The sequence below is a fragment of the Tupaia chinensis genome, unplaced genomic scaffold, assembly GCF_000334495.1.
Source record: "Tupaia chinensis unplaced genomic scaffold, TupChi_1.0 Scaffold000249_1, whole genome shotgun sequence".
Taxonomy (NCBI): Eukaryota; Metazoa; Chordata; class Mammalia; order Scandentia; family Tupaiidae; genus Tupaia; species Tupaia belangeri.
The window spans coordinates 1589474-1615760 of record NW_006159728.1 but is presented as its reverse complement, the minus strand read 5'-3'; the positions used below and the strand labels follow the sequence as shown (position 1 = coordinate 1615760).

Here is a 26287-nt window from a genome sequence, read left to right as displayed (position 1 = left end):
GCACTGATGGCAGTTCATCAGCTGAACACCAGAGTGTGGGACTTCACCATCGTAATAACGCAATGGAAATTTTGAAAATATTTCTCAGAAGACAACCCCTGGCAAGAGAACCCTGATTTAGGAACCTTGCACAACTTTTCCTAGCACATGATGAATTTTGATTTTTAACTGCATGTGTTCAGAAGGTCCAGAGTTACAAGGCATCTCTTGCTTTGTTTCCCTTGCCTTTTTAGATTGCTAAAGACTAAAGCCAGTCAGCTATTTTGACATATTTCCAGTCAACAAATGTATGTGTTTTAAAAGGAAAAAATATATATAATTTTTTAGTAGTAGTTAGAGCACCTGTGCATCCTAGTAGCCTGATGAGTGTGGTTTGCAGGAGAACGGACTGGCACTACCTACCTTCTCAAGATGTGTGTTACAGGCAGCCAGACCAAGTTGAACTTGAAGTTTCCAACAACAAATTGTACAATGAGTGTTGACTAGAGCTTCACACATTATGAGGATTTTAGGTGAGAGTGCACTGGGTTACCTCCAGCTTTGGTGCACTGTGATGTTCTCAGATGTTATTAGAGAGCCGAGGGTTTGAAACGTTGAACTGAGCTTCAAGTGAACTTCAGTTCCCAAATCAGCTTTGGGGTATCCTTCATGACGATGTGCTTGATCAGCCCAGACTTCTAAAGGGCCGCCACTCTGCTCTGAAACACAAGACACCCGGAGCTATTACCCCTGAACACTTACGCATGCTCCGCCATTCAAAAAGGCCAATATAATGGAAAACAGGGTAGGGAAGAGGGTGTGAATGCAGACTGAATTATCCCACTATTGTACAAAATTATTGCCCATCTTCTCTTGAATGAACAATATTATGCATGTAAAATCCATGTCGATGCAAGGAACACTATAAATCTTAGCTATTATGATGGTGTAATTGGCAGAGTTCTAGTCCTGAGTCATCTGGTGGGTAATTAACAAGTGCCTACCACATGCCAAGCAGCACTCTAGGCCCTGGAGACAAAGCAACAAGCAAGAGAGGCAACCACCTACTCCTCAGCCTAGTAGCCCTTCCGTAAGGAACAAGACAGTGAATGAGACAGATCACTAAAATAAAGTGTACACTAGATAACAAGTGGAAGGAGAAAAATGAAGCAATGAAGGGGGGTAACAAAGAAGTCCTCCCCTACAGGAGCAGCCCAGTCTGAGCAAACAGGTGACTTTAGACACATCCAGAAATGCAGTTCTGAGAGCTATCATTTGCATAGCAATGAAAGCATTGACATATGAACATGTTAGCTATGTGTTGTTACAATAATGCAGAGCAGTATCAGGTTTAAGGAAATGACATGTGTTTATCAGAATCAGCCCCAAAAGGGGCCAGCAGGTGGCATGGTGGTTAAGGGTGCTAGACTCCCACATGGCTGACTGTGGTTCAAGTCCCAGACCTGGCGGCTTGCTTTCTCACTCTTTCTCTGTCTCTCTCTAGTCAAATTAAAAATAAATAAATAAATAAATGAAGTTAAATAAGAAATAATTCTTTAAAAAAAAAAAGAATCAGTCCCAAAAAATCAGAGGAATTACATGGCTCCAGTCCTCCCATCATCAGCCAATTAACACCTGAAAACAATTGACTTTGCATTCCATTTCCTCTTTTTCTGCCCTATAAAATAATAAACCCGAGACCAATTCAGGGTCACAACTTTCTCCATCAAAGAAGTCGGGCCCACACGATACTTGCTTTTCTATACTTGTATGTCTTTGTGTGTTTATTTTTATGTTTATTCCTAATCTACAGCCCCCCTCCCACCACACACACACACACACACACACACACACACACACACACACTCAGAAAAACACATTTTGCTGCATGAGTCCCAGCATCCCCCAAGGGTGACATTTGAGTGACTCTGAAGCCAGTGTAACTACATAGGGAGAGGGAAGAAGTAGGAGAAGTAGGAAATGAGGGCAGGGGTATTACAGAGGACTAAGCCTCTAAAAATCTGGTTTTAGAGAACACTTAAGGACTCTGGCTCTTGCTCTGAGATGGGAAGTCCTGTAGGGCTCTGAACAGGGAAACGGCACAAATGTAAACTCTACCACTGTCTTCTATTTTAAGCCCTTCCTTGACTTCCGTTGCTTGTGTTTAAAAGTCAAAGTTGGCTAGAGTGGTTGTTGGCTGTTACATGTCAAGCCTATTATGTATATTATTCCACTTAATCCTGGTGATGGATTTTATGAGCTCAGCTTTATTCTTGAGGCTAACCAAGATAAATAACCAGCCGAGTCATGTAGTTAGTCATTGGTCAAGCAAAGGTTGACTCAAATCTATTATTTTCCATTCTAATTAACCACACCACCCTCCATAAAATAAATGAGTATGTTAGAAGAATTGATAGTCTATGGAGACACAGGGATGCAAAATCCAGTCATGAAGGCTCTAGTTAAAGTATAGATTACATTTGAAGCATATGCACAGCTTATAAAGGACCTTCGCATTCATTACATCATTTGGTAAGGACAACAGTCATAAGCACACTATTGCCTTGACCTTGGGGGAGTGACTAATTAAAATGAAGAATTTTAGATTACCTACCTAGTACCCTTTATTCTTCAGAGCTTCCCAATACTGGAAACCTATGGACACAGCAAGAGGGAGCAGGAGACAGAATATGCCTATGAAACCCTGCTCTGATATTACCTGTAAATTTCTTCTTTTTAACTTGCCAAAGGATATGTGCACTTATCAAAGAGAGACAGAGAGACAGGAGATAGGGAGAAAGCACACTCCAATGGGGCATGGTCATGGCCACAATCCCTTCTCTATTTTTCCATCCTTTTGGGATTTGGGTCATGCACATGCACTCATCATGTTTTTCAATGTCGGGGCTGGGATTCAAACCACATAATCGGCACATGTAGCCAGCCCAATCTGTAAATTTAAGAACTAGAAATATAAGTCCTACTGCTGGGGTTATAAGCTTCGTAACATTACACCTGAGGAGAATACTCCGGCAGGTCTGATGTAGACCCAGATCATCTTCAGTCACTGGTTACTTAGCTTATTAGCTGACATCTGCATCAAGTTTGGATTCTCCTTCATCTCCTCATCCTTAGACCAGGACTCTGCTTTCACTGGTCCAACCACACCCTGCATCCCCAGCTTGATCTGACTTCCATGAGGAATTCGAGTTCCCCTCAAGGTGTCCCCCCATCTGTAAGCTGCATCTGCACCTGGCTGGGGACAGTCCCTTGCCAGAGCCTACTGAGCTGCCTGATGGGACTGCCTCTGTTCGCTGCCCTTTGCTTCCCTCCAGTGGGCACAAGGGTCCCTCCCAGCTGGGCTCCATCATGGCCTCCATAGCAAAGCTGCAGAGTCAGACTTGTTGGGGCTTAATGTGGGTCAGATTCACCTGGCAGCCTCACTAAAATACGTACCAGGCTCATTAAAGCACAGGACCAGGCCCAACACCCAGAGTTTTTCTTCAGCCAGTCTCGGGTACAGCCTGAGGCAGCTGAATGGGGACCAAACTGAGAAAAACCACTGCTCTGGTGCCACTAGTTAACAGAAGGTGGCCACGGTCACTGAATGTTTAAGAACTACTAGGACTGGCACCAGTAGTGGTTAAGGTGCTAGACTCCCACATGGCTGACTGCAGCTCAAGTCCTGAACCCGGCAGCTTGAAACTCACGCCAGGCACATGTGCATGAGTGCCCAAAATCTCGAGAGAAGAATGGAGGGGAAGGGATTGCAGCATAGCTATCCCCACTGGGGGAGTGATTTCTCTCTTTCTATCTCTCCGGAGAGCATTCATGCACCTTAGCAAAAAAAATCTCTCTAAAAACTTTTTAAAAATAAAAACAACCACTAGAACAGAGAGCAAAGCCTCTGTTTCCTGAAAAACTGATCAAAAAGGCTGGAAATCTGTAGAGGTGAAACAAAATACATTCATGTTTATCGTGTACACAATGCCAGGTAGAAGACGGTGAGAGTGAGGTTCCTGGTACATTCTCAGACCTTACAGTCAGAATCAAAGAAAGACAGTGAGTAGAATATTTTTTACTTGCTGAGCAAAAAAGAAGTCATGCTAACATTGACATTTTTTAAAAAGTAACTTTTTTCCTTTTATTCCAGCCATTTGTTTACCACAAAGAGAGCTACTATTTGCCTTTTGGTATATTAACTTAAAACAATTCTTGGAGGGAGCCAGCAGTTTGCATGGTGGTTAGGGCACTGAACTCCCAAATGGCCAACCGCAGTTGGGTCCCAGACCTGGCAGCTTTGTCTCTCTCTCTCTCTCTCTCTCTCTCTCTTCTCTCACACACACACACGTGTGCCCTATAGCAAATTAAAATGATTTTAATAATAATAAAAAAATTGAATAAATAATTCTTGAAAATAGTTTTTGGCTACAAATGTATGGTATACATAATTAATATATAGAAAATGATTTTAATAAACATTTTATATAATATATAATGGTGCTTAGAACTATAATCTACATATGCTTATACAAAATTCATGTTCATTAAAAAAATGAAATAAAACGAAGTAGAAAAAAATAAAAATGATTTACTACTTCAAGAGTATAAACTCATACTCCCCAAGAGTTTAAGAGAATTACATGAAAACTTAAGCTCACCTGTACAGATGCAAGATAAGGGGAAGGGAAACATGTTTTTTCACACTGAATTCACTGAATTCTTGATTTGCTTCTTTACATTGTTTTTTTTTTGAACGATTTACTTTTTAAAATTTATTGTTATTATTCTTTTCATTATTTTAATGTGACCAGAAAGAGACAGACAGTGTGAGAGTGTGAAAGTGAGAAAGCAAGCCAGTAGGTCTGGGGTTTGAATCCCATCAGCCATGTGGGAGTCCAGCACCTTAACCACCAGGTCCCTTGCCGGCCCCTACATTGATATTTTTACTTGGTGCTTTTTGATTACATTATTTTATTTTGTACTTTTTAATGCATAGGTTAACAATTTTTATTTTTGAGAGGTTTTTGCTATAGGGCACATTCACTCACCAGAAAGAGAGAGAGAGAGACAGAGAGACAGAAAGCGAGAAATCACCCCCCAGGGGAGATGGCCACACCGCAATCCCTTCTCCTCCATTCTCCTCTTGCGATCTTGGGCAGGCACGCACACGCACATGCACCCGGCGTGAGTTTAAGCCACTGGACCAGGACTCAAACCGCATTCGATTACCTGGGGAATCCAGTGACATAGCCATTACACCAACTGCTGGTCCCTAGGTTAACATTTTTACATGTTTCTTGACCATTTGTTTTGCTTCCATGAGTTTTTATTAAGTTTATTTAAATTGCCAGAAGATAGGTATATTTGCCAGAGACAGAGAGACAAAGGGGGCGGAAGTCTCCCCAATAGGGCATGGCCAACCTCCAATCCTGCCTCCATTTTCAATGCTGTCAGAACTTGGGATGTGCATGCACACATGTACAGAGTGCTTTTTACGCTTCCAGGGCCAGAACTTGAACTACAGTTAGCCAGTGAGATCTGGCTTCCTTAACCACTAGGCTATGATGCCAAGTCTCCTTTGCTCCATTTCTTAAGTATGCCAGGGACTCAAGGTAAAACAGGATGACTGGAAGCCAGGAGGTTCTTGAAACATAGGCTTGGGCCAGCTGGTTGCTTGGTGGCTAAGGCAGCTGGATTTCCCATGATCAGCTGCCCAGCTCGTTCGAGTCCCAGACCTGGTAGCTGCAATTGTGGTAGAGAGATTGTGGTATGACCATTCCTCATGGGGATGGTTTCTCGCTTTCTCTGTCTCTGTCTCTCTCTTTCTCCTTCTCTGCTTTCTCCCTCTCCCCCCAGCGAGCACAATAGCCCTCTGGCAAAAATTAAAAAACCAAATTCACAGTATCTTCTGTACCAGAGGGAATAATTATTTTTGGAACTAAGACAGGCTTTTTCAAAGGATCACTTACCAGGTGAAAGGAAACACTATTTAAGCTTGCCTGCTTCAAAATGAACAAGGAACAAGGAACTAAAGCCACAGACAAACACAAAAGTCTGATTGTTACAATTGAGTTAAAGTAGCTTTTACTGTGTTTTAAAACTCAAAACCATTTGGTAAGGGAGCCTAATCATCTAAGAAAAACAGTTATGTGGTAAAACAGGATGCTGTATCTGATTGATTTGTAAAAGCATCAGGTTACTGAAGTTTTAGCCAGCACACGGAAAAAGACTTCCCCATTTATTCCCCATCTCCTTCATGTCAGTATAAAGTCATTCCCACACTACAAAATATGCCTTCAAAATCCCATACCCTGCATGAGACCAAATTCTTTGGCTTTTGAAGGGCTTTCTCCACAGCCTGAAATTGATTCCCAGCAGCAGTTCCTCTGTGGCTTTGTTCAAACAAACTTGGAATCTTTTGGCTCATGGCACCAAGCGTAATTGAAAGAAGATATCCACTGTCATGTTCTGCATTAGTGAGTCTCCTCCAGAAGGAAGTGTTTGTTTTTCTTTTCCTTTTTTTTTTTTTTTAATTTGCCAGAGGGCACGTGCGTTCATTGGAGAGAGACGGGATAGACAGGGTGAGGGGGAGTGAGAAAGCAACCACTCCTCCATGGGGGATGTCCATGCTGCAACCTCTTCTCTTCCAATTGTCTCTCCTTTTGGAATTTTGAGCATGCACACAGATGTGCCCAGTGTGTTTCTGAAGCTGCCAGGTCTGGGGCTTGAACTGTGCGGTAAGTCATGTGGGACCATTAACAAACAGGCCACTGACTGGCCCCAAGTAGGATCTGTTTTCTTTCCCGATTTTACTAGGGCTTCAATTTTCTTTGCCCCCATGTGAGTATGTTCATTCTTCACAATCATCCTTTTTGTTCAGTTGTTTTCCTTTTTTATATTGCAAGAATGTCTCAAATATTACTATATATAAAATGACATATGCCATATAAACATGTTAACGTAATGTATGTAAGTTATGTCATATCTATAGTAGAAACAGAGATATAGTCATAAACACACACTTAGGAAATTTTAAACTTTCAAACATATGGGAATGTGTGATCTCATTAAGAGTATTCTCAGCTGTTGGGTAAACAATACTTATGCAACCAGAGGGGGAAAAAATCTTACAAAATTATAATTAACTCCAATATGGAGAATTGGTTTTTGTTTCATAAAGATATATTTTTCTCTAAACTATACTTTGAGCTGACAAGGGTGCCAGGCAAGAGTGGTTGGAAAGAGAGGCCAATGTAAAACTACATAGAAAAAGATGAATTAGAAAGTTATGTAGCTTCTGGAAGATTCTCCTGTATTTTGTTTGTTTTTGTTATGTTTTTTTCTTTTTCTTTTTGCTATTAACTGGGTTTCTACATTCTTTTTCCCCTATGGAAGGAACACTAACTTTGATATTCACTATAGTTATATCTGAAATAGTACTCTTCTCTCATATAAGCATAAAATAGGCTCAGTGATAGGGAAAATTTTCAGATATCAATAATAGATATTAAGTACCTAAATGCTTTTTTCCCCACTTTAGGAAAAGATTATGTATAAGCCATAAATCTTTTAGTTTATGGTGCTAATAGCGATTGAAGAGAATTGACCTATTACTGCATTAATGTTATGTTATATATTAATGATAATGTTTTCCTTGACATTTTCATTGCGGCCTTATATAAAATAACGTTTATTGTGCCTTTGCCACATGCCATGTTTAGTTCAGCAATAAGCTCACTTAGCTTCAAAGAGGCATAGTTGTTACTGTTATTACTTCTCCACTCTTAGAAGAAACCAAGGGGGAGGTTAAATATTAGGGGTCACATGAGTGAGAATATTGGAAGGATTTACACCTTGTTAGTTTAACTCCTTGGGATTTAACCTCTACTTTTAACACGTTCAGTCTTCTCTTCAAATGAAAATATTCATTAAATTATTCCAAATACATATCAGGCTCTCCATTAAAGACACTCAGAGCAAAGACAAACAAATTATGTATTACTTGCCTTTGACATTGAGCAATCAACCTTTCTCTAGACCGGGCTAACAATTGTACTTGAGCTTGAGCAGATGTAAGAATTGCTGATAACTCAATTTAAAGCCCTAGGAAAAGTGCTTTATCAGATTGAAGTGTTTCCTAAATCATTTGGCAATCACTTGCACGTAGTCATTTACTTATTTACCATCTAGCTCAATCGCCTGAAGCCACATATTCATTTTAATCTGTGAAGTATGTAGTGATTACTCATTGACAGCTATTTACCAGTTGCTAGAATTTTCCGACCTGTTACTTTCAAGTGATTCTAAGTAAAGCACCTCTAAAAATAAAACAATACAAATAGAAAAAAGACATTTCACTCACATTTTAGGGCAGATTATGAAGATGACTTTAGTAATAATCAATTGCTCTAAGATATTTGGGATAGTCCCTTGGTGAATTTAGTATCATATCTGGTATTTTTAAAACATATCTAGTGTATGCACCTGCCCAAAATCCTGAAAGGAAGGAAATGGATGGGAAGGGATTGCAGCATAATCATCCTCTCAGGATCTTGGGCACGTACGCACACACACTCAGCATAAGTTTAAGCCACCGAGTCCAGGACTTGAACTGTGGTTGACTATATGTGAGTCCAACGACATAGCCATTACACCAATACTGGTCCCAACCACTTCTAATCACTTCCCTTCCCACCAGTTCTGAAAATCAAACCCCTGGCTTTTAATTTAAATCCTGTTTCTAGGCACCATCACAATTCACCTGGATTCATCAGTGGCTCCCATGCTGTCTCCTAGACTGCCGCTCTTGGCCATGTATTTCTCAGCACAGCAGCCAGAGTCACCCTTATAAAACAGAAACGATACCATGGCAAGTGCTTTACTCAAAACCCTAATCCTACCTCACTCAAAGGACTTACTATGGGCTGCAAGGGAGTAGGCTATCTGGTTCCCCACAACATCTGTTATTTTCTTTCCTTCCATGCCCCCATCATTCCCCACTCCCTCCACTCCAACTCCAGGAGCATCTCACTGTTGATAAAACAGGCCAGGCTGACCTCAGTACCCTTTATCCATTCTGGTATTTTCTTACACTGTATTTCTTCCAATATCCTATGTAATGTACCTATTTATTAGTTTGTGTATTCCTACTTATTGTCCTTGTCACCTCATTGGAAGAAGGTAAGCTCTAAGCAAGTGGATTATTACCTGCTTTGTTTGAGCAAAACAGAACATTATCTGGAAAACTGTGGATACTCAATGCATGTTTACTGAGTGAATGAATGAGAGCTAAGAGCTGGACCATGCTTCTGTGGTTGAACTCATGATGCTAAGACATTCGGTTCCATCAGTATTTGTGCAAGGTACTGGTCTAAAGGCAGATGATACTATACATAGTTAACTGTTATTAAAAGTTGCTACTTTTCACTTCAAAGGAAGTAAGCCATAATGGTGGAAATGGGCCCTGGCTCTGAGGTTGACCGAACCTTAGTTTGAATCCCTGTTTCCACCATTTACCAGCCAGGTGACCTTAGTTAAGGCATTTCAGTATTCTAGTTCTCCATTCTCTCCAAAGTTCAACAGTGAGAGCTGTGGGGCCAGTTTCAAAGGGTTGCCCTGGACATTACATAAGGTTATACGTGTAAAATGGTTAATATCAAATCATTGTTCAGTAAATAATAATGATTAGAGATGGTGATAGTAAATACAATAATTTTTATTTTTAAATGTAGGGCCAGCCTACAGCCTGGCCAGCCACCATCTGCCAGGTTAAGGCAACTAGATCCCACCTGGTCAACTGAGCGACTTGAGCCCTGGGTCCAGTAGCTTAATAAACACAACAGGGGGATGTATGTGCATGCCCAAAACCCTAAAAGGAGGGAGAGATGGAAGGGAAGGGACTGTGGTATGACTATCTGCCATGGGAGGTGGGAGGAGCTTTCTCTCCTTCCTTCTCTCTCTTTCTAGCTGGTGAGCACATGTGCTCTATAGCAAATTAAAAATTAATAATAATAATAGTAAATAAAATTGAAAATAAATCATTGTAAAAGAAAAAAGATTTAGGCTTTTTCCTTCCTTGATTTTCAATTGAGAAAACTAAATATCATAGAAGAGTAATTCTAAGAGACTTAGAACAAAATTAGAATTATCAGTTCTACATGAATGAGTAGAAGTCCTTTTATCACAGATCAGTTGTCCAAGAGTCAACCCTTGCCTGCCAATGGTTTGTAATGTAATTATATGAAGCATGTATATATATATCTATATGTTTTTTTACTTTGTTGTCATTAAAGTCCTAGGAAACAAATGTTAAAAGGTGTCACTCAGTCTCCGTTCAAACACCAATGAAAACAAGTGGGAAAAAGTCTGCATCGATATTGGAAATAAAGGATAATTGTCAACATATACCAAAAATTGGAGGACATTTTACTAAATAAATCACCAGTTGGACTCCATTTGAAAACACCGTTAATGGAAAACATGTGTTTTGTTCCACAAGCCAAACCAGTGAATCTGGAAGCCAGAGGAGCCTTGACTAACCCCACTGCTCCCAGACCTCAGCTCCTGCCTGGGAAGCAGACACCATGAACTTGCAGAGATTTCCATCAAATTTTTAAAAAAAAACGAAATTTCTGGAAGAGCCAAAATAATCTGAGTACCAGGCAATGGGTACAAAGAGAGACTCACTTAGAAAACTCTCGGTGCTTTATCTTTTTAGTTATTTTTTATAAAGAGAGATTTTTGCTATAGGGTACATGCGATTGCCAGAGAGACAGAGACAGAAAGCAGGAAATGACTTCTTCCCAGGGAGGGGCCACACCAGTCACTTCTCAGCTCTCCTCTCAGGATTTTGGGCACGCATGCACATGTGTCCTGTGTGAGTTTCAACTCACCAGATCTGGGACTCGAACCACAGTTGGCTCTGTGGGAGTACAGCCATGTAACCATTGCACATCTGCTGGTCTCACTCCCAGTGCTTTATACAATTACATTACAAACCATTGGCAAGCAACTTTGTTTTATTATCAGCAGGTTCATGCATGAGAGAGAGAGAGAGAGAAAGAGAAAGAAAGTACCCCTTTGGCTCATGCTCTGTAGTCTCTGAATAGGAGGGATTTCCTCCGGAGGACTCTCACAGACTCCTGCCTGCATCTCAGCCCATGCTCAGGGTTATAAACCCAGTTTATGGTAAGGCAGGGTCAGGATAAGATAAAGCAGGCTGGGACCAGCAGGTGCCATGGTGGTTAAGGGACTGGACTCCCACAAGGAGGACCAAGGTTCAAGTCCTAGATCTGGCAGCTTGCTTTCTCACTTTCTCTCTTTTTCTCTTTCCCCCTCTCTGTCTCTCTCTGGTGAGCTCCAATGCCTTATAGCAAGTTAAAAAATAATGATAGTAATAAATAAAATAAAATAAATAATTCTTTTTTAAAAATAAAAGAGCAGGCCCCCCCCCCCAAAAAAAAAATAACACCAAAAAAACAGGCATCCAAAATAAGGAGATAATACTTAAAGGTATGAAGGAAAACAGAAAACTGAAGAAAATTTTAAAATATATTTGTACCATACTCTTAAAAAAAACTTGAGCGGAAGGAAGAAGAAACTGACTGGAAACCAAAAGCACAAGAGCCAAATTAAGCAGTCTGTTGGAGAGGACACATAGCAGATTTGACACTGCGAATCGTCTGCATTGACGTGGGGAAGAGACCAGAGGGAATCCCAGAATATGGAGTGAGTGGATGAAGCTGGTGGCAGAGAAAGGTATTACAACAAGAGGACAGTTTACACAAATCCGAGTTGTGAATAGCTGGTTTCCCAAAAGGAGAAAGCTGAACCAAAGGAGCAGAATAAATAACTCCAGGGAAAGTGAAGAACAGAATGTATAGAAAAGTAGTCTCTCCCCAATATTAAAAACAAATCTGAATCTGAAGATTAAAAAGTAAAACGACCATGTCACATGTGAATGAGAGAAGACGGCTAAGGGGATTCCCTTTCCCGTTCCTGTGAGCGTCCCTTCTTCCTCTCCCAGTATACCTCTCGCCAACGCCAGCCACAAACTTCAAATCCACTTCTGCCATGAAACAATTTCTTGATTTTCTTAACCAATTGTTATTTCTCTCCTATTTAAACTCCCAATGAAGTTTTATCATAATCTACCAGTATTGATTTTAATAACAAAGCTGCTTGGATTAGTCAGTCTGAGTTATCTTGGAAGCAGATGCCAAGAAGGGATGAAATGGGAAGAATTGTATTAGGGGAAAATACCTGGGAAAGAAACTGGAGAGGGATCCAGGGAGACAGAATGTGGACAGACGATGATGTAAGTCTTACCCCAAGTGAAGGAGTGCAGGAAGCGGGGAAAACAGGAGACGGCACGTGCATGTTCCCTGGTGAGTGTAGTTGGAGTTTCTGGGAGGCTGTTGGGGAGTCCTAGAGCCAAGGTGGTCAATGGAGCAGTCCTGTGCCTCCCTTCAAATCCTTCCTGCTTCAGGTCATTGGCTGGGATCAGTCCATGGGAGTTATGTATTGCATCCCTGCAATTCAACTTTAGTTGCAGAGCACAACAACTGAAACCCTAGGGCCAGTTATGCTATCTGTGGTTGGAAGTCTGTCAGACATGTTCTCGTGACCACCACAGTGTCTGATAAATATTAATGCAATCATTATTGAGCAACTAGGTCCCAGGTACCATGGACGACACCTAGGACAGTTACACATGCTCACAATGCAAAAATGATGAAGATTGCATCTTTGTTCATGCCCAACTTGAAAGCTAAATGGAGCAGACAAAAATGGGAAATAATACAATTACTGTGGGAGATGTGTTAGTGAAAGCATGTCCTAAATGCTACAGGAAGGCAGAGGAATAGAACAATTTCCTCTACCTGTCCAGGTTGGGGATACGTCAACAGAGGAAGTAAAGGCGAAGGTCTCCAGCCTACGTATTTACCAAGCAGTGATAAGTGTGGAAGACATCCAGTCTGAGGAAATAACCTTTGGGTGATAGGCTACTATTGTTAATCTCAGCTATTTGCTGCCACTCCCTGGGAGTAGGGGGATATGCACCCCTACTTCATTAATATTAGCCTTGACCATGTGAGATGTGAGCAGAAACAGCAAGCAGGACTTCTGGGAGAAGTTGTAGTATCCAGCCTGCGGTTTGCCTTGCTCTATTTTCTCTAATAGAAAGAGTCCCAAGAGATGGCCCCACCGCCTTGATCTAGACCGAAAGTAGCATGCATGAAAGCAGCAGCAGATTCATGAGGGACGCGAGTAAGAAGTAAACCTCTGTTTTTTATAACTCGTGAAGATTCCTTACCATGGTAGGACCCCAGTCCACCCTGAACGATATGCCAAGTAGAGAGAAGACACAAGATACTAATGTGTGTCGTTTTCAGGGGACCCTGGCTGAGGTATGGGCTGTGAGGGAGTGAGTTTGGGCAGGTGGGATAGAGTTGTACAGCAGAGTTTGGTTTTGACCTGTGAAAGTTATGGTGAATAATTTCTAGGTCATGGAGCCTCACTGAGGATCTTAGGTAGGAGAGTGACATAAGTCTGGTTAATGAAGTGTGCCAAGGAAGCCTACACAGATGTTCTTGTAACTCTAAGAGTCTCCAAGGACTACTTGAGCAAGGGGCAGTGAGGATAGAGGAAGGGGTAGCACTCAGTGACCTCTCAAAGGTAGGTCACCTGTGGGAAAAAAGGGGTCAAGAACTACTGGGAGCAGCACGCCAAAGCGTGGGAGGAAGATCAGCTTTAAGGAGAGCTGATGTGTTACATTTTTGTCAAATTTGAGGTTGACTCAGAACATGTGTGTGACAACATCTAGTGAGTTCTTAGAATATGTTTAGAGATGAGACAGCAGTGAATTGAAAATTCGCTTTAACAGCTGAATTTTGGAGACTTTCTATCTTTTTCATTTTCAAGTATGTCCACTGAGTAATTTGTCCCTCCACCTTCTTTTTTTCTTAAATGAGAAAATGTGTAGAAATTTTATATGTCGTTGAGCACAGTTCCTATGCAGATTTCGTAGGTTCCCAGTAATTGGCACGGCTTTCTCTGCACTCGGTGGCCTCATTTATAAGATTTTTGTCAACGTTTTTTCTTTAACATAAACATGAAAGGTGACTTACTATTAGTCTGTATTATCATCACTGATCCTTAGAAGTCTTTTTCTGATTTTTTGATTTGTTTATTTTTTAAATTTTGCAATAGGGCAGATGCACCCCCCAGAGAGAAACAGAGACAGAGGGAGAGAGGGAAAGCGAGCAGATACCTCCTCAGGGAACAGTCACGCCATAATCCCTTCTCCATTTCTCTTTTCAGGCACATTGGCACATGCCACTGGGTCTGGGACTCAAACCTGATGCTGGTCCTGAGGAATCTAGCAGCCTTAACCACCACATCACCAGCCGACCTGTTTTATTAATTTTTTTTTATTAATTCTCTTGTACCTTAATTCTCTACTATCAACTCCTATGAACAACCATTCTCATTGGTTGAATGTGTACATTTTAGTTGCAAGGGTTCTCGAAAAAATGTGTATTTGGGAGGGCAGAGGGACTTATGATTTTTAAAAATTATTGTATTATGTATTATTATTATTATTTAAGTCTGCCAAACAGCACATGTGCTCACCAAAGAGAGACAGAGAGAGAGAAAGGGAAAGTGAGAAAACAAGCCATCATGTCCAGGACTGAAACCATGTGGAAGTCCAGTGCCTTCACCTCCATGCCACCTGCTGGCCCCCAGGGGCTTATGATTTTAATTTAGGTAGGAAGTGCTGTGTTATATTTCATCGTGTGTCATAGTCTACTTTTCACGGCACGGAGACAACTGCATTTCTGTCTACTCTTCGGTGATGTCCTCAGACTGCCTCCTCCTTCTTACCATCACAATGGCGCTGTGATTGTACTTACCTGCACACCTTTCCTTTATGCTTTTTTTGGCAGTAATTTCTCTGAGATATGTAAGTAAAAACAGTACACATAACAAGCATATTTTTAAATCTGACTTAGCAAATCCAGGCTGCTCTGTGAATGGCTGGGCCGATCTGCCATCCACTCGTTCATGCTTGAATGTTACTCTGTCCCCACATCTCTGCCAAAACTTGGCATCATGCAGCTTTTGAATTTTTGCCATTCTAGTAAGTATTAAGTGATAGCTCATTTTTTCTTTTTTTTTAAAGACTTGTTTATTTTATTTGTTATTATTATTTTTTATTTGATGAGAGAGAGAGAGAGAAAGGGAAAGTGAGAAAGTAAGCTGCCAGGTCTGGGACTCAAACCTTAGTCAACCATGTGGGAGTCCAAGCATCTTAACCACTACACCACCTGCCGGCTCCTCTTTTTTCTTTTCTTTTTTTTAATGGTTGTTAGTGGGTCAGACATCTCTTCATGTCATTGCTCATGTTGTCTTTCTCTATTTTCAGTTTCTATAATCTTTCAGTTTCTTAAAAATAAGGATGTATGCTTATTACATTATTTATATTATTATTATATTTCCCAGAGTTTTCTATGTCCTAAATAACAATCATATATCATTTTTACCTTTTATTATTGTCCCATAGTTCTTGGATATTCGATTTCCTTCTCTTTTTTTCTTCTCTCATGTTTATTGTCTTTGTTTTTCAGTTTGGACAGTTGCTATTGACACATCTTCAAATTCACTCATTCTCTCTTCATCTCTCTCCAGCCTGCTGATGAGCCCATCAAAGGCATTCTTTGTTTCTGTTATCATATTTTGGATTTCGAGCATTTCCTTTCTAATCTTTCCTAGCATTTCTTTCTGTCTGCCTACATAACCCATCTGTTCTAGCATACTGTCCACTTTTTTTAATTAGGGCTCTCAGTTTATTAATCAGAGTGTTTTTTTAAAAAAAATTTGCTATAAGGCAAATGCATTTGCTGGAGAGAGACAGAAAGAGAGAGCGAGGAGAGAGAGAGCAAAATATGAGAAAACACCCCAAAGAGGGGATAGCCACACTGAAATCCCTCCCCCTCCATTCTCTTCTCAGGAGCCTGAGCAAGCATGTACATGCCTGACATGTTTTTCAAGGTGCTGGGTCCAGGTCTCAGACCAAGCAGTTGGACATGTGATATCCAGCTGCCTCAATCACCAGCTGGCCCCAATCAAAATGATTTTAAATTATTTTTCTGATTATTCCCAGATTTCTGTCATATCTGGTTCTGATTCAGGCTGTGTTTTTTTGCTTTGTGCATGCCATGTAAGCTTTGATTGAAAGCTAGACATGATGTCTCAGGTAAAAGAACTGAGGTGCATAGGCCTTTAATATGAGGTTCTGTGTCTCTGTGGCTAGAAGTCAAGCTGTTTACTCTGCTGTAGCTATAGGTGTCAAAATTTCCTCTAGTGTCCTTGCTTATTTTTTTCCCTCTGGTGTTACCTTTGGGTTTTCCTAGAGCCTTCTTCTTAAGTAGAATCTGAGCCTTGAACTTCTTTTAGTTTTAATTCCCTTTTATACAGGAATATGATATGATAGTAAGGTGAGCAGGAAAAGAGAAGCAATCTGTAATCCAACTATTAGGTCTCAGTCTTTTAATGAGCATGAGCCCCTGAACTGTGACTTTCCAAGAACTTCATAGATTTTTTTTCCCTTTAAGTGCGACAAGAATGCTAAAGGGAGATGGTGTTGGGTATTCCTCCTCTTCCCCAGTTTAAAGGGGAAGAGTTGAAGCTTCTCCCTCATCTCATATTGTTCAGCTCTTGCAAAACTCAAGTTGTTCAGGTTTTGTCAAAATAGTATTTCTTGAGGGCAGGTCTTTGTTAAGCACAGAATACTCTGTTGCTCTGAGTGTGTTCAAATGGTTACTTTTTCTCTCCTTTGCCTGATCATGAGAGGGATTTTTTTTTTTCTGTGTTTGCAATGACAACCTGGTGGACCTTCTGCATGTGAAACTAGAGCTGGGTCCCTAGGAGTTTTATCAGTCAAGCTGGTCCACGTTCAAGCTCTGTTGTACTGTTAATAGTTGTGGGCTCCGCGGGCAGCTTCCACTTCCAGGAAGCTGTAATTCTCTCTATGCACCTGGGCTACAGGTGCTGACAGTACTGCATTAATAGTGTTTCCGTATTTGGGGGGCCTGCAAAAAGAATACAGCTTTTTAAAGATAGAGGGGACTATCTTTCCAATCTCAAGATGGCAGCTTTGCTATGGTCTAATTTCTCAAGGATCTAAGAAAAGTTGTTGAGTTTTAGTTTGTTCGGCTTTGTTTCCATTCTGAAGATAGAAGTGATAACTTCATACATCTTTATAAATTAGACCAAATAATAGAAGTTGCATGTCACTTTTGGATATCATAAATAGTTTTTTCTCATTCTGTCATGTTTTACTTATCCATAGTTGCTGTTTAGTGAACAGAAACCATTAGTAAGTATGTCCTAATTTCATTGCTAGTTCTGCCATTAGGTTTGTCCTTTCAAAATCTTGTTCAATGTCTTTCCTCAGACTCTCCTTCACCCACACTCTTCCCACACTGTATCTGGTATTAATAGAGAGGCAAGGCATTTATGGGACAAAGAAATGGGTTATCATCTGTTAAAGATAAGGTGTGTAGTATTCTCAACTGGAGTGATGAAAAATGTATACATGTTGGAATATTCACTTTGTGAGCTAAGTGACATATGTGATTGCATAAAAGAAATCGAAATTTAAAAATGCATTAAAAAGTCTTGTTCAAGATTTTTCCCTACTCCTAGTTGAAAAAGATATTTCTCTCTCTCTCTCTCTCTCTCTCTCTCTCTCTCTCTCTCTCTCTTAATTCGCTGTAATTTTACTTTTTACATTTGGGACTTTTCCTCTGGTGTTAAGGAACTCTCCCATTTTGGTTTCTTCCATATTGTGTGGCTGTTTTCCCAAAGGAATCTTTGAAATGTTCCATTCTTTCCTACTTGACTTATGGTATATTAAGTTCCCACTTACACAGCCTCCTCGCTCCTAGGTTTTATTTTATTCCACTGGTCTATTTGCCTGGTCCTGTCACAATACGATGGTGTCTTAATACTAAGTCAATATCTAGTAGGATGGATTCCCCTCTTTCTTCAGGTTGAATGCACTATTCAAAAATCTACTTTTAAACTCTATTTCTCCTTGGCTTGTCTCTGTGCCTGTTTCTCCCCCTTTTAGTAAATAAAGAGCATAGAAATTCCTTTAAGGCAATGTTTCAGATAAATATCCCTTTTCTTTAAATATGAGGGGATATTCAAAATTTGAGGAAAATGTGTATTAAGAAAAAACAAGGTGGATTTCTAATTTTTTGCACTAAAATAAACTCATACTTAGATTCTATTTTCCCGTGAATGTTTTGAAGTCCGCTCGCAGAAGCATACAGCTGTTAGTGCAGCGCCGTCAGCACCTGCCGTCCAGGCCACATCTGCAACAACCCCATGTGAGGCTGTGGCTCCCTCTCCTCTAGCTCACGCTGCAGCCCGGGTTCGCACTGTTGATAAAGATGGCCGTGGTCTTCTCTGATGGAAAGAAGGGGAACCACAAATTGGATTCATTCGTTTAGGTACTCAGCCAGCTTACAAGACTCTACTCTTAGAAGTCATCTAGTATAACTAGTTACTAATTTTCTAGGTGAAAGTATGGAAGACCCATAAAGATCTCATGACTTCATCTAAACGGACTCAAAAATCAGATTTTATTTCTTCTTTTTAAGGTTTATGTGCTTCTTCCATGGCTGAGAGAAAGAGAGAGCATTCCAAACAGTCTTGACATCACAATCCCCCCGCCCCCAGCGTCAGCCAGCCCCAGTTCATGGTCACATGCACAGCCAGAATACTCAGTGCAGTCTCTTGACATGGACCTGGGACCTTCCCCTGTGGGTCAGCCTTGAAGAACGTCATGCTTTACCACTGCAAAACCATCTGACCCCTCACTGTTTCTCTCTTCATTGCTTCAACCACCTGCTATAACATATGTCTTCTTTCAGCACACAGGGCAGATGGTGGTTGAAGTGGTACATTCTGAGAGATCAACCCATAAATGCTCTGTTCCTTTTGTTTCTCATGGATGGTTAGGAATGCTGTGCATTTTCCACGTGAAGCATCAAACGTGAATCAGGGCCTTATTTCTGGCACGAGTTGGAATTCCCTTTCTTGTTTACTGACAACTTTAGACATCTTGGGTTCCAGGATTTAAGTAAAATAAGGTAGATTTCAAAGTGTACAGCAAATATTTTGAAGACAAAAATGCTCTGACTGAGAGAAAGGAACTGAATTAGCAACTGCAGTGACCTAACTGGCCTACTATTGACAGATGACTAATTAATTCTGTACACACAGCTGTTAGAACCAAAGTGGGGACAAGGCTGGCCACATTGTTAACATAAACCATGTATCATTAAAAGTTAATATGCGGTTTCCTTTAAGAGGCTACTCCTGGATGACAACGATATTCATCAAACGATAGTTACAACAGAAAAGACAGAATATCACACTGCTTTCTAGTAAGGAAAAAAAGGCCCAAGAAATAACAGTATGTCAAGATAACATATATTGTATTTACTAGAAGAAATATTGTTAGACTTTTTAGTTGTTTGTTTTCTGTTTGTATTTTTTTTTTTTTTCCGGTAGGGCATGTGTGCTGGTGGGGGAGGCAGATACAGAGAGAGAAAGTAAGGAAACACCCTTTGGGGGAAATGGTCATGCTTCAGTCCCCTCTCCACTATTCTCCTCAAGATTTGGAGCACACACATACATGTGCCCAGTGTAATTTCCAAGTCTCTGGGTGTGGGGCTCGAACTTCACAGTTGGGATCCAGCATCTTAACTTCCACACTACCAGCTGGTCTTTGTTAGAGTATTTTTAATGGCTCATAATTTGTCTTGGTCTTGAAGAATCTTCCCTTCTGGGCAGACCAGCTTTTCACATAAACTGGGATGAAATCAGTACATTTCACTTTCTCCATTTGGATGGCCACGCATACCTTGCAAACACACCTGGCATGACTTTCAAGCCACCAGGTTCGGAACTTGAACCACGGTCGACCGTGTGAGAGTGCACCAGCTTAAACACTATGCCATCTACCGGTCCCTGATAATCTAATTTTAATTAGTATATGTAGGCCATTTAAATTTAATGTAATTATCCATATGTTCAGATTTAAGTATACCAAGTATTATTCATTGTATTTTTCTCTTACTCTTTATCTACTTTTTTCTATTATTTAAGTATTTTTAGCATTTCATTTTAATTTTTCTATTGGATTTTTTGACAATGTGTTATTTTACTTTTGCTATTCTAGAGAGTATATTATGGACACCTAAAATTTCACACTCAGTTGCCGGCATGGTGTTCTTTGACTTTATCCTGTTTACCATTCGCTGGGCTCCTTGAGTCTATAAGTGTACATATTTAATAAACTTCAAGAGTTTTCAACCAGATTTCCTTAAATATGGAGCATCAATTTCTTTCTCCTCTCCTCTGGTACTCCAGTGGCATAACTAAGTTCTTTCAGTATTATGCCATAGATTTCTGAGGCTCGATTTACATTTAAAGATCTTGTCATTCTCTGCTTTTCACATTGTTTCATTTCTATTGATCTACCTTTAAGGTCACCAATTTTTTCCCCTTTTAATTCCATTTGGCTAAGAAGATAGCACATTCAGCTTTTGGTTTTGTTTTAGATATCCAACTTTTGTGTTATAAAATGCTTTGTATAATCTATTTTTTCTGGCCAAGTAATGTTAACTTTGTACCATAAACACTTTCAATATTATGATGTTTAGACTCTGAGTCTTGTTAATAGCCTCTGGAGAATTTTATTTTTTTCCCCCACAGGTGATCCAGATGGTTGAGTTTAAACTGAGAATTCAATGCCAGTTCAGTTTTCAGAGTCATAGTAATACTGACGCTTGGCTCTGTCTTCTGCATGTCCGTTCAGGGATGAGCCTGGGCTTTCCACTAGTTAGTACACAGAATGAGAGTATTTCCTTCTCCAGTTCTCTCCTGGCTGAGATTCGCACATATGCCTTCTCCTAGTATTCTCAACAGAAAGCTATGGTTTTCTTCAATTCTTGCTGCTAAGCACATTAGAGAAGACCACATCAAAACAAGACCACTGGAGCCAGTAGGTGGCATAGTGGTTAAGGCACTGGATTCCCACATGGCCAATCATGGTTTGAGTCTCAGACCTGGTGGCTTGCTCTCTCACTTTCCCTTTCTCTCTCTCTGACTCTGGTCAAATTAAAATAGTAATAATAAATAAGTTAATTAATTAAATAACTTTTTAAAAAGACCATGAATCACATGTAGAAAGTCCTCTTTAAGTAAGATACCATGGTTTGAATGTGTCTGTCCAAAAGCAGGTGTTGTTAACTTAATCCCCAGTGCAGCAGTGTTGAAAGATGGGGACTAGCAGGCCTATCTTGATATGGATACCATACTTCAGCTGTGAAATATTGGTTTCCTTGGCCAAAAATGAAGATTTTCTGCTGAGAAGTCCCCCCCCCCTCCAGACTCATTTCTAGTGGGCAGAGATAGCTCTGTGTCTCTTTCTCTTCATTTCTGTCTGGCTTTCTCTCTCGCTGTGTCTCCCTGTGATTTTTAATTAAAAAAAAATATTTTCAAGGTAAAGTATTCTCTGTATCATTCATTGTGTTAATTGGTGCCTTTCCATCATAAAGTGAGGAAAGGCACCAGCAAAGCTAGGCCTACCCTGATATGGATACCATACTTCAGCTGTGAAATACTGCACACCACGTGGTTTTCATTTTTGCTTTTTAAAATTACAACCTTATGATTTTTATCTTATTTATTTCTTTTTCTTTTTCATTTTATTTTTCTTCTTCCTTCCTCTCCTTAATTCTTTTTTCCTTTTTTCTTTCTTCATTTTCTGATCAGCCTCTGCACACTAAGTGTCTAGACAGGTCCAAGTGAACAATTTCCAATCATCTGAATATGATTAGGGTCAGAATACTCTTCTCTTCACCCTGAATCTGATGCACAAAGAGTGAAAATGGGACAGAAGAAAGATTGCAGATCACCTCCTTCTGCTTGCCTCTGAATGTTCAGATTGAACTTCAAGAATCAGGAAGAAATGTACTATCCATCTGATGACTAGAAATCACTGCAGGATCACAAGTAATTTGGGAAAGTAAGACAATATCTCTCCTCCAAGGGAAAAGAATAATACCTCTTCATCCTCAGAAGAATAATACCCTTCATCCATGAAACTCATGGAAATGTCTGATAAGGATTTTAGAATATTCATAATGACAAAGCTAAAAGAGGTGGAAGAGAAGAGAGACAATAAACTGCAGAAGAGTCAGGAGAAAAGAGCTGATGAGTTTCAGGAGGTGAGGAAATTCTTGCAAGTTCTAAAAGAGGAAATATGCACTATAAAAAAGAATAAATGGACATGTTAGAGATGAAGGCTATAATACAGGAAGTCAGAATCTCCCTTGAAAGTATTAAAAGCAGACTAGATCATATAGAAAATCGAATCTCAGATGTAGAAGATAGAATCTCTGGCCTAGGAAATTCCATCAAGAAGACTGAGAAAATAGTCCCCAAAATGAGAATAATATACGAGAAATACTAGATACCATCAAATGTCCAAACATCCAGATAACTGGTATCCCAGAAGGCGAAGAGACTCATAAGGACATTGATAATCTATTCCATGAAATCCTGGAAGAAAACTTTCCAAACCTAGAGAGGCACTCAAAGATCCAGTCCCGAGAAATACAAGGGACCCCAGATAGAATCAACCCAAGAAGATCTTCTCCAAGACATGTTATAGCCAGATTGACCAAAACCACAAAGACAAGATACTAAGATTGCCAAGAGAGAAACAGCAAGTTACCTACAAAGGATAACCCATCAGGCTAACAGCGGACCTCTCATCAGGAAAAACTGGGAAAATATATCCAAAATATTAAGGGAAAAGCAATTTCAACCAAGAATACTGTACCCAGCAAGATTATCCTTCATATGGGGAGAAAAGACAAGAACATTCTCAGATAAACAAAACCTGAAAGAATTTACCAGCACCAGACCAAATCTCCAAGAAGTTCTTAAGGGAATGCTATACCAGGAAAATTAAATACAGACACACGGAGATAAGAATTCAAGAACTAAGAAAATGGCCCAACTTAATTATAGAGACACGTCTGGAGTTGAATATTATATCCCAGAATTTAATTGGGAAGATCAGAGTACAACAGAAGATGAAGTACATGAGACTGAACTGCTGAAATAGCATTTTATAACTTTTGACTAAAATATTGCTGATTTTCTTCTAGGCTTTGTTTTCCAGTTTTAAGGATTTTTGTCCTGTTTTGAGCTGCCAGTAGGTACATGTACCTACTATTAGAGCGGAATCCTAACCTGTTTTCTGGTTTTAAGTTTTAAGTAAATTTTCTTAATATTTTTTTGATTTATTAAAGCTAAAACTGCTTTTCTTAAAACTAAAAATATCTTTTCAAATACCTTTTAATGACTATAGTAAGCTTTATAGCATTGGCTAGGTGTTACCTTATAGTATATTCATTCTACTCAGAGTTTCACACCTAAAGTCAGACATATATTCACTGATGTGTACATACCAGCTAAACTTGCTATTGAAAGTAGTTAGATAACTTAAGAAACTGTGAATCAATAAAATGTGGGGGTAAAAGGAATGGAGAAAATTAATGATGATAACATGTATGATAAGCCCACTTTGCAGTATATATTGGATAGGAAATCACATTTGTATGCTGTGACAATGCTCAGGGAATGAATGTAAATTAATTAATTCATTTAAAATGTTTCATTAGAAAATTACAGTGCACTTGTAACTAGATTCTAGCTTTGTCTATAGTTTTAGTTTAAGGTATTTTGTGAATCAATAAAATGTGGGAAAAAATGTAAAGAAAGATGGGGCCTAATGACACATGATTAGGTCATGATGATTCTGCCCCTATGAATGGAATAAGGCTGTTGTCAAAGAAATAGGTTTAGCCTAAAAGAGTGAGTTCAGCCACCTCACTCTCTCACATGACTGCTCTCTTGCCCTGCCATTATGGAATGATGCCAATAGAAGCCTTTTATCAGACAGTGGTAGATCTTGGACTTCCCAGCCTCCAGAACCATGAGATATAAACTTCTTTTCATTATAAATTACTCAGCCTCAGATATTCTGTTATAGTAGCACAAAACAGATTAAGACATAAATCTTTAGAAAAGTACAATTGACCTTTGAATAAGGCAGGGATTAGGGATACCAATCCCTTGCATGGTCAAAAATCCACACAAATCTTTTGATTCCTGAAAAACTTAATTACCAATAGTCTACTATTGGGCAGGGCCATCTTGCTTAACATAAATAGTCAACTAACACTGTATTCTTAAAATAAAACAAGCTAGAGACAAGAAAATGTTATTTCATTGTGGTCAGAAAATGTAGCCTGTGCCACTCCTGCTGGCCTGGCATTTTGTTTTTTGTTCTCTATGTAATTCTTGCCATGTTTATTCTATTTTCCTCATTTATTGCTTTCTTTCACATTAAATGAATATTTTATGGCATGACTTTTAATTCCTTTAATGTACCTATAAAACTTTTGGTTCTTTTTTATTATTTTTAAAAATGCTTGTAATTGCCAGAGGGCACACACAGTCATGAGAGAGAGAGAGAGAGAGAGAGAGAGAGAGAGAAAAGACTCCCTCATCAAAGTGTAGTTCCACCACAACCACTTTTTCTCCATTTATCCATCCTCTTAGGATTTTTCTCAAGCATATGTATGCACTTAGTATGCAAATGGATGTTCACAAAGGCAGTTCCTATTGCCTGCTTTTTTCTAGCATGTAAGTCATGTTTTCCTTTTTCTTTCCAAATCCTGTGTATTTTTGTTGAAAACTGGTTATTTTAGATATGTTATTGTAGTAATAGTGGATACACACACATGCACACGTAAGCTTGTTATTGTGTTGGCTTCCTTACTCGTTTAATGACTTAGCTGAAGCATTTAATAAAGCCTATTCTCCTGTAGTGTGCGGCTTCTCACGTCGCAGGTGCAGCCTTGAGCGTGTGCACACTCACCTGGGATGGTAGTAGATTTAGACAGGCTCCCTTCGACCTTCTCTTTCCCACTCATTCTGTTAAGCTGCCTGCCTCCCTTGACATCGCATCCAGCTTTTAACCTCCATTAATTGCTTGTTCATGTTTGTTTTTGACAATGCCCTTGGATATAAATTGCTCCCTACCTAGTCTGATCTAAATCTTTGAGGACACTCTTGAGATTTGCTCTGACCACAGGAGGGCTCTTTTCAGCAGTCATTTTCCCTGATCTTTATGATAAACTTCTAGCTTATTTACCATGTAGCTCATTACCCTTATGAAATTACCATCTTTCTTTTAATTACTTGCCATAATTTTTTACTTCTCTTGATTTCCAGAACACTCATGTGCTTGGGTTCCCCATACTCGGTTCCAAATAAATTAACTCCCTTACATAGAGTTATAAATCTCTCTGTTCCTATGGCCTACATATCCTACTGGTCAAAACTGTCCCCTCTTTGTTCTGAAGGAGGGGAAAAAGACAGTGGCCCACTTCTCTCAGAGTGACTCCCCTGCATCACAAGGCACTGGCTTGGGATAGTAGCCTCCAATCTTTTCAGTTTGCCTCTTTTGGTGTAGAACCTCTGGCTTCTGAGCTAAAGGGGAGGGCATTTGTGGTCCCAGTCTTCTCTGCCAGCCATATCTGGAATATCAGTTATGTGGGGAAGAGTGTCCAGGACTTCTCACTGTTCTCGCCTTGAGCAGAGTGTCTGCAGCACTGAACCGGGGTCCTGCCCCTGTCATAGACACAATAACCCTTGACCGAGAGCTTATGGGGAAGGGAGTTCTGTGTTCTTGGCTGCAACTGTGCAGAGTAGAGCTTGCATTTTATCAAGATGGAGTGGGGAAATGAAGAGCAGTTAATAGCCCAAATGCCACAGACTCTCCTATCCCTACAAAGATTTAGTAGTTTTTTTTTTTTTTTTTTCCCCTATGCTGTATGACTTGGAACAAGTTCTAGAGATTTTAAATTGTTAGATTTCTTTTCTAATTTTTACCAGTCGGGTTATTTCAGTAGATCCTTAGGCCACCATTCTAGAAATTGTCTCCTAGCATCATACAATTTTGAATCAAGAGTTTCAAAATTAATGAAACATATTCATTGCTCTTAATATATGTATGTGTAAGTGTGTGTGTATATACATATATGTATGTGTGTGTGTATATATATGTGTGTATATATGTATGTGTGTATGTGTATATATATATGAGGTATGCATATATACATACATACACACACACATATACATA

At 39.8% G+C, this 26287-nt stretch overlaps 1 long non-coding RNA gene across 1 annotated transcript in view; it reads right to left on the bottom strand.

The window, feature by feature from the left end:
- Window positions 1-363: 363 nt before the first annotated feature.
- LOC102479143 (uncharacterized) overlaps window positions 364-26287 on the bottom strand; it is a 37331-nt gene continuing 11407 nt past the window's right edge. Inside the window, exons 3-4 of the long non-coding RNA XR_334607.1 lie at window positions 18271-18459; window positions 364-698 (exon numbers count right to left, since the gene is read on the bottom strand). This is a non-coding gene — a long non-coding RNA (uncharacterized LOC102479143). The remainder of the gene's footprint in view (window positions 699-18270; window positions 18460-26287) is intronic.